Source organism: Citrus clementina, unplaced genomic scaffold (genome assembly GCF_000493195.1).
Source record: "Citrus clementina cultivar Clemenules unplaced genomic scaffold, Citrus_clementina_v1.0 scaffold_5, whole genome shotgun sequence".
NCBI classification, from domain to species: Eukaryota; Viridiplantae; Streptophyta; class Magnoliopsida; order Sapindales; family Rutaceae; genus Citrus; species Citrus x clementina.
This window is the reverse complement of record NW_006262201.1, coordinates 23811552-23821129: the sequence shown is the minus strand read 5'-3', so window position 1 is coordinate 23821129 and position 9578 is coordinate 23811552. Positions and strand designations below refer to the sequence as shown.

At 34.1% G+C, this 9578-nt stretch overlaps 1 pseudogene; it reads right to left on the bottom strand.

Annotated features, from left to right (window-relative positions):
* Positions 1 to 1594: 1594 nt before the first annotated feature.
* Positions 1595 to 2894, bottom strand: LOC18042553 (annotated as a pseudogene).
* Between the last annotated feature and the right edge of the window lie 6684 nt (positions 2895 to 9578).

Here is a 9578-nt window from a genome sequence, read left to right as displayed (position 1 = left end):
GGACCTGCTAGCAGTAACACATCCTCTTCCATGACACGCCAAAAAGGATAAACCAGTCCCTCGTAGAGAAGAGAGACACACCAGTAGTTGAGATTATTAGTATTTTCATCTATTAATTTAAAGCTACTTGCCGAAGTTGCTTCATTTCAACAATCTTTATTAGGTGCCTTGATTGCCTACACATCTCTTGGAGTTCTCACTATTGGGAACATGGTTTACAGCGTCTTTTCTTTCATTGTGTAACATAGATTGGATGAACATACAACTTTGACTTCAATATGCCACAAGCCAAAATTTATTCTCCCATCAAACTTTTCTATTTTGCCTTTACAAGTTTTCAAATCCTCATTGCTGATATATTTGCTCTGTATTGCAACCTTAGCTCTGATACCATTTGTTACAAAATTTCAATTCCACTCAAGATCTTGCAAGCCAAAATATCAAAAAAATAGCACATAGAAAATATGGATGAAGAATAAAACTAATCACACAATACAAAAACTTTCATGAAAAACTTTAATACTGGAGAAAAACCATGCTACCAAGAAAAATGAGAGAAATTTCATTATGTTAAAAATTATTATAACTACACTAGCATTTTCCTCACACTCAAAACTCTAATAACACTAAAGCTTTCAATAGACCTATCGTTTCTCTCACATTAGAAATTGTCCACTTGCCGATTTTTATATGAATAAGTGAACCCAACTTCCTTATATTAATTGATTATTTCTTGTAAGAGAATTATTCATTTTCCTTATACAAGTTGTATTCCTCTTCAAATAAGTAAATCTCAAAGGAAAAAATTACTTATCCCTTAATTAGTAGTTCTCCTAAATAAGAAAATAACATAACTAAGAAATTCTTAATGAAAAAAGGAGATATTTCTTAACGCCTAATGCAGTGGTAAAGAATCAACCACAACACTATTTTTGTTTACCTTATATCTACTGGTAAAGTTTCGATCGGATTAAATATAAAGGTAAATTTTTATGCACACGCATTAAAATCGACATAAACAACTTACTACTCTTCCCTAAGAATTATGATAATAGACTATGAAGAATCTTTTAGATTTTCTACTAAATGTAAGTATTGATCGCTTTGACCCAATAAAATTACAGATATACCCCCAACCATTAAGATGACTTAAATGTCCATAAACTTTATTTTAATTTCATTTTCTTTCCATCTGCTCTCTCTAAATAAAGCTCTCCAATTAAAAATTTTTGGATGATTTCATTTTGATCAGTTATATGTTCACCATCAACTTTTCTTTCCATTTTCCCTTTTCTTGTCCTTTGAATCAGTTGGTTCCAACTGGACGAACAAATTAAAGGAGCATTCGACTAGGATTAGGCTTTGAACGTCGAGTCATCATAACTTGAAGGCATATAATTCAGAAATGTAAAATGAATGTTTTCTCAGCACGAAATTGAGTACAGTGCCTTTTTTTTTTTTTTTTTAATATCATTTTTCTGCCTGAAACGAAGCTTTTCATTTATTGGAAAGCAAAGAACAAACAAAAGCTGCATTTCCAGCCAAACAAACACAATTTGAACTATTAATTGAAAGTTTTAACTAACGCACCAAATTGAAAAAAAAAAAAAATACTTAAGGCACAATCTTGTGACTTTTTAGCCTGCCAATCCAAGTAACGAAGGAACTAATAGAATTTCTGAAACCCAAGAACCCGTGCTCCTTACTCTTGTTCATGCTAACTAAATAACCCGCACCAACATTCATCACCGTATCTGCATATGACCAAACAGCAACCTCATTCAGTTTCGTTGGCTGAAGCTGATTCTCTCTCACAATCTCCTCCCACACACTTTCTTTGCCTTTCATAATTTCCTCCAATCTCACTCTCTCACTACACTTTCCATCTTCAAGCCCATAATTCTCAATCTCAAACTGCTCAGCCAACACTTTCCATAAATGCTTCCACTTCAAAACATCTCCATTAGTGCAATTAAAAGCTTCGTTTCTTGCATTAGGATCCACTGCCGCCCAAAATTTGCTGCTCCGCAATCAAATCTGCATCCGAAAATTGTGTGAAGCCTTCCTAAGTATCTCTAGTGCCATGAAATAGTAAAGGAGCACCTTAATGTTTACAAATAGCTGCGTACACGCAGAGAGTGGCTGTAATATTCATCAAACTATAAGGTGAAAACCCAAATATTCCGTGCGGTCGATGTACGGACCAAGTCAAGCCCTCTCTTTTGTCAATTTCTTTAAATAATATATCTTCTAGAGTATAGTAAAATAGTGTAACGTTTAACCTTGGCAAATCCTCAGTAAAAGGCGGATCGTGAGATGGTATTTTACCAACAAACTCGAATGGCCCCACATAATGTTTGCCTCCAGTTTGGAGACAAATGTGGCGGAGATTCGGTGCATTTGGGATTACAGAACTGAGTACGTTATGAAACATTGCGCCGTTGATTTGGCAATTCTCCGCTTCAGTGCGACGACTGGCCCACGTCACGTAGAAGATGTGGGTGATGTCAGTGAGTTTTGAGAGCTTGGCTTGTGTGTCCTCCTGGTCGGAGACATCGCATTGGATGTATTCAACGGGGTAATCGTCGTTCCAGTTAGGCCTGGGGTGTCGGGCCACTCCGTAGACCTTCCACGGTCCGACGGGGGTATCTGATCGGAGTAAAATCTCAGCCAGGCTGTTGCCTACAATTCCCGTCACACCTATTACAAGTCCCACGTTCTGGTAGTCCCGACTTTGATCATATTCTTCCAATTTTTTTCTGTTCAAGTAAAAATTAAACAAACATTATTTTAAATATCGAGATGTTATACGTACATAAACTAAATTAGAGAGTAGCTCCTTACCTTAGCAGCGCCAATAGCTCCTGCCCAGAACCAGCTCATTTTTTTTTTTGGTGAATTTGGAAAATTGATGGTAAGCTTGGTCTCTGCTTCTAGCTATATATAGGATACTGCTGGACTGCTTCAATACAATTACATCTTTATGGCATGAATGATAAATTTTCAGTTTATCATATTTTATATTTTGGTTGAGTTATTATTTATTAATTATTGTCCGTAATGATTTAAATTTATAATTGGCTTAGATAATTGAATTTTCACATCTTGGATTAGTTTGAGGTTCTTATGTCATTTATTTTTCTAATGAACTGATTTATTTTTATTTTATTCATTTAATGTTGAATTATGATAGTATTTCCATTGATAATCAGGTTGTTAGCTGTGTAATTGTATCAAAATCGTGTCCAACAGAAACGTGTGATGTGCATCATGTCATGTCACCCATTTATTAAGTGGGACGTATCTGTGTTTGAATTTTTTGACATGATTATCAAATGTGTAATATCTATAGGTACTTAAATTTGACAGGACACGATTACAATACAACAAGAATACGATTCAGCTACATGAATTGCCACTTTAGAAGGTAATTAAGTATTCAGTCCGAGTTAGATTATGTGATCAATACTGAAAGACCGAATATGTTTGGGTGTGGTAAAATGAGGCTCCAGCTAAGGTCCTAAGGTTGATACAAATCATTGTCGGACAATTCGCGCTTGCAGATTTAAAAGTTGTTACTCATTTAATATGTTTCGCTTCGAGAAGGGTCTAATACTGAGGCATTTCACCTATCTATAAGGCAATAATTGACATGACTCTAGAAGCCAAAACATCAAGCATTTCGTTATCAGATGGTGTAAAACTTCAAATTAACACAACATGCATATGTGGTCCTGTTATTGTGAAAATGTCAAAATTATCCTCCAATTATAAATCGTAGTCATTTAATTTACTCACAAGAACTTAGTACAAGTGGTTGTGAAACTTTATATACGAATAAATGAATATTTCCTTTCCTTAATTTAGGAAATAGCTGTAACATGTTCTATGAATGAATAGAAGATTTTTTTTTTCTCATTTTTGTTGAAAAGTCAAGCATGCTTGCATGAGCCAGCAAGCATGCAAATTTCCAACACACAATTGTTGAGCTAGCATGATGCAATTGCATGTGCTAGCATGATCTCTTCACCAAAAATCACACCGAAGCCATTAAAATTAAAAATGGCCAAAGTTTTTTTCATGCATTCATATTGTAAACTTTGCCTATAAATAGAGGAGTAGAAAGCATTTGTAAATCATCTCAAATTGTGAGATCTAAGAGCATAGCAAGTGAGCTCTTCAAGAGTTTAGAGAGAGTATTTTCTTGGGTGCTAAGATGATCCAATTGGGTGTATTGGGGTTTTGGGTTTTGAGAGTTTTTTCCACTTTTGTAAATTCTCATTTGTTAGTAAAATTATCTTACAGTCTTTATCCATGGACGTGAGCTTTATGCTGAATCACGTAAATTATTGTGTCCTATTTCTTTACATTTATTTGTCACATTTATATTTCTTCAAAAGTCGCAGTCACCATAATATTGGTATTAGCTCAACCCGCATTTCCGCAACAATTGGTATCAGAACCGAAGGTTCGCGCTTGGGGCATACGACATTGTTCACATATACGGTACTGTTCATGTATACGGTACAATTCACATATACAGTACTGTTCATTAATACGGTGGAGACAACCATTTATACTTGGGAGACAGTCTATTGTAAGTAGTGTGTATTTTTGCATGTGTAGGAAAGTTCTGTCAATAAGGCAATAAAAGCCTAATGAGTCTGGGTTTTATATGGGACTGTTGTGACCCATCCATTCTCTTGGGAACATTCCTGGTGCATTTATTCATGCGAAATAAACATCATAAAGGCTTTTTTCAAGTGTAAATAATTTTTGAAGACACTAATCATTTAAGTTAAAAGGGATGGCAGAGGCATCGTCATCGTCTTCATGAGTGAGGACTAGTGTGACTAATGCAAAGTTTGAAGTGGAGAAATTCGATGGTACCAATAATTTTGGTATGTGGTAATGTGAGGTGTTGGATGTCTTATGGCAGCAAGAGTTGGACGTTGTTATTGAAGAAAAGCCTGACGTGATGGATGACAAGGAGTGGATAAAGATCAATAGACAGACATATGGTACTATTCGCCTATGTCTGGCTAAAGATAAAAAATACTCAGTCATGAGGGAGACATCAGCAAAAAAATTTTGGTAGACACTGGAAGAAGAGTATATGAAGAAAAGCCTTGAAAATAGGTTTTATATGAAGAAGAAACTCTATCAATTCACATATACATCTAGCATGTCAATGAATGCCCATGTTAACTCATTCAACAAAATATTGGCAGATTTGTTAAATTTGGATGAGAAATTTGAAGATGAAGATAAGACATTGTTATTGTTGAATTCCCTTCTTGATGAATATGATCATCTCACCACCACTTTGCTTCATGGGAAGGATAGTGTCACATTCGATGCTGTATGCAGTGCATTGTACAACTCTTAGACTAGAAAGAAAGACACAAAGGATCACAAAGATACAGTTGTAGAAGCATTAACAATGAAAGGTCGTTCACAAAGCCGAAAACCTAGAAAAAGAAGTAAGTCTAAAAGGAGGCCTGACAAAGATGAATGTGCTTTTTATCGTGAGAAAAGGCGTTGGAAAAAGAATTGTTCTAGGTTACAAAAGGGCAAGGCTACTTTTGATGCATGTGTAGCAAAGCATGATGAGGAGTCAAACTTTAGTCTAGTTGGCATGACGTTGACATGTCACTCAAATGAGTGGATTTTAGATTCGGGTTGTACTTTTGATATGTGTCCTAACAAAGGCTAGTTTTATAACTTCAAAGAGTTGGACGGTAGAGTTGTTTTTATAGGCAATGACAATGCCTGTAAAACCATGCGAATAGGTACAATCCAATTAAAAAATCATAATGGTTCAATCCAAGTCTTGACGGATGTTCGCTACGTACCAAGTTTGAAGAAAAATCTTATCTCATTAGGAGTCCTAGAATCTAAAGGGCTCACAATCACTTTGAGAGATGGATTGTTGAAGGTAGTAGCCGGTGCACTGACAATGACGAAAGGCACAAGAAGAAATAAATTGTATTATTTTCAAGAAAGTACAATTATTGGATCAGTATCAACAATTTCTGGAAAATATGCAGATTTAAAAGCAACCAAGTTATGGCATATGCGTTTGAGACATGCTGGTGAAAAAGCATTGCAGACTTTAGTAAAGCAAGGCTTATTGAAAGACGTAAATTCTTGCAAATTGGAATTTTTTGAACATTGTGTTCTGGGCAAGCAAACAAGGGTAAAATTTGTTTCAGCAATTCACGATACAAAAAGAATTCTCGACTATGTTCACAGTGATGTGTGGGAACCTACCAAAACAATTTCTTTGGGAGTTATGCACTATTTTGTTACTTTTGTTAATGATTATTCAAGAAAAGTGTGGGTGTATTTGATGAAGAATAAAAATGAAGTTTTGGGCATATTTCTTAAATAAAAGAAGATGGTTGAGACTCAGACTAGTCGAAAGGTCAAAAGAGTTCGCTCAGACAATGGTGGTGAGTACAAGAATTATCTATTTCTACAAATATGCCAAGATGGGGGCATTGTGCGACACTTCACTATTCGAGATACACCACAACAGAATAGGGTGGCATAACGAATAAACCGGACTATATTGGAGAAAGTTCAGTGTATATTGTCCAATGCTGGATTGGGCAAAGAGTTTTGCGCTGAGGTAGTTGTATATGCGTGCCATCTGATCAACCGTTTGCCATCAGCTGCAATTGAGGGCAAAACACCCATGGAGATGTGGACTGGTAAACCTGCTACTAATTATGATTCTTTACATGTTTTTGGTTCCACTACTTATTATCATGTAAAGGAATCTAAGTTAGACCTAAGAGGAAAGAAAGCATTGTTTATGGGTATAACTGGTGGAGCAAAAGGATACCAGCTTTGGTGTCCAGTTACAAAGAAAATTAATTTTAGCAGAGATGTGACTTTTGATGAATCAGCCATATTGAAACAAAATGATTCTCAAAAGGATGACAAGACCAGTAGCATATTGCAGCAGGTAGAGTTTGAAAATGTTAAAGATAATCCAGCCAATATTGGGGAGACAAATACTGATTCTCCATCAACCGATTATAAAGAATAGGTTCTGGCCCAAGAACCTTCACAGCAACAAGATTTAATTGCATATAGAAGGCCACACAGAGAGATTCATAAACCTGCTCACTTTGTTGATATGGTGGCCTATGCACTTCCAATTGTAGATGATTATGTTCCTTCCACTTACAGAGAAGCAGCAAGTAACCCAAAAAGTATACAGTGGAAGAGAGCAATAAATAAATAAATGCAGTCTCTTCACAAAAATGAAACTTGGGAGCTAGTTACACTGCCTAAGGAAAAGAAGGCAATTAGGTGCAAATGGGTATATGCAAAAAAGGAAGGATTTCCTTGTAAAAATGAAATTTGATACAATGCTAGATTGGTAGCGAAGGGTTACGCTCAGAAGGAAGGAATAAACTACAATGAGATATTTTCTCCAGTTGTAAAACATTCGTCTATTCGAATTTTACTAGCCATGGTTACGCAATTTAATCTTAAACTAGTTCAGCTTGATGTAAAAACTGCATTTTTACATGGTGATTTGGAAGAGGAAATCTACATGACTCAGCCAGATGGATTCAAGGTTACTGGAAAAGAAAATTGGGTTTGCAAATTGACAAAGTTGCTTTATGGATTGAAACAATCTCCGAGGCAGTGGTATAAGCGATTTGATCAATTTATGAAAGGGTAAAGGTACACAAGAAATAAATTTGATCATTGCGTGTATTTTCGCAAGTTACAAGAGGGATCCTTTATATATTTGCTCTTGTATGTCGATGATATGCTAATAGTATCTAAGAGCAAAGATGAGATTGAGAAGTTAAAGACTTAATTCAATCAAGAATTTGAGATGAAAGATCTAGGTAAAGCTAAGAAGATTCTTGGCATGGAGATATAAAGAGATAGAGCTCATGGCAAAGTCAGCTTATCTCAAAAGCAATATTTGAAGAAGGTACTACCACAGTTTGGCATGACTGAGCAGACAAAACCTGTGAGTACACCGTTGGCTTCTCATTTCAAGCTTTCTGCATAACTATCTCCTTCGACAATTGCAAAATGAGAATACATGTTACAAGTTCCATACTCAAATGCAGTGGGTAGCTTGATGTATGCTGACACGACTTAAAAGTGTTTGATTTACTCTCAAGTATAAAAGTGCCTAGTTATTATATATCTCGGTGAGTCCGAGGTCGATCCACAAAGAAAAGATTTAATTTGTTTATTTTATTTTATCTAAAATTTGAAAATAAAACTTAAATATAAACAACTTAATTTAAATAAAACTATGAAATTGAATTAGTTAGGGTTGTGGATTCACTCTTAGTTGTAAATAAAACTTAATAAATTCTTTTTGCCATTTTTTTTAGATTTATTGCCCAAAAGATTAATTATATAAATTATTATTATTTTCCCTTTAATTTTATGATAGATTAAATATTCATTGTGCCAAAATTTAATTTGTCTACAATAAGTCAAAATACCATTTTATCATACCTTATATTAAGATAAAAAGAATTTATTGTGCCAAACTCCCTTGTTTGTCTACAATAAATCAAAATTTCATAATATACAATATGTATAAAATTAAATAGAAAATAACTTAATTTATAAAATTAAAAATAGAATTTGATTAAATCATATTTATTTCCTAAGAGTTTCACCTTCCCCTAACTATTAATATTTAGCTAAACATTTTTTTAATAAAGGAAATTACTAAAATTGAAAAACACATAATTAAAAATGAAATTTGAAAATTGAAATAAAACTAATTTTATTTATTGAAAATAAATTACAAAGAGAGATGAGAAGAAGAATTTGGGGGGAAAGAAGAGAAGAGAAGGTGTGGAGAGGTGTGTTCACCCCCCTCTATTTATACTAATACATGGTAAATCCTTACCACACAAATAAAAAAATCTAATTACATCTTAACCTTACATTTGTCCCACTAATAAAACATAAACCTAACTTATCCACTCAAGCATATCTAACATATTCCACTAACAATTACCATACCTAACATGATAAAAACTTATAATTTTACAATTACCACATTTACCGTGGTAAAAACGTAAAAACTTTACAACAAAAGTCTTGGATCCTCCTCGACAATGACATAATTTCTCGGACTTCCGGAATCCAAATTTGACATCTATACATTTGTTCGGAGTCTCAAATTGCATGAAATTATTATTTTTACCCAATAAACACACAAAAATACACAAAATCAAATATTTAGAAAAATAATTAGAAATTCACAATATGTTACACAATTATAAATATAAATTACATTAATAAAACAAAATAGTATTTTTATCCCTTAATAAACATGCAATTTTTAACACTAATCACACCCCCCCAACTAGCTTATTGCTAGCCCCTAGCAATTAAAGCGCTATATTAAATTAAGATTTACAAAATTCACATACAAGTTAATAGTTGTTCATCTATCCTCTAAACTACCAAATAAATAAACTCTCCCAAAATTTTTTTTAACTCTTGGTCATCCACTCATTATCCAGAATATCATAAACCTTCTTTTGTGCTCAAGTAATTAACACAATACTTAT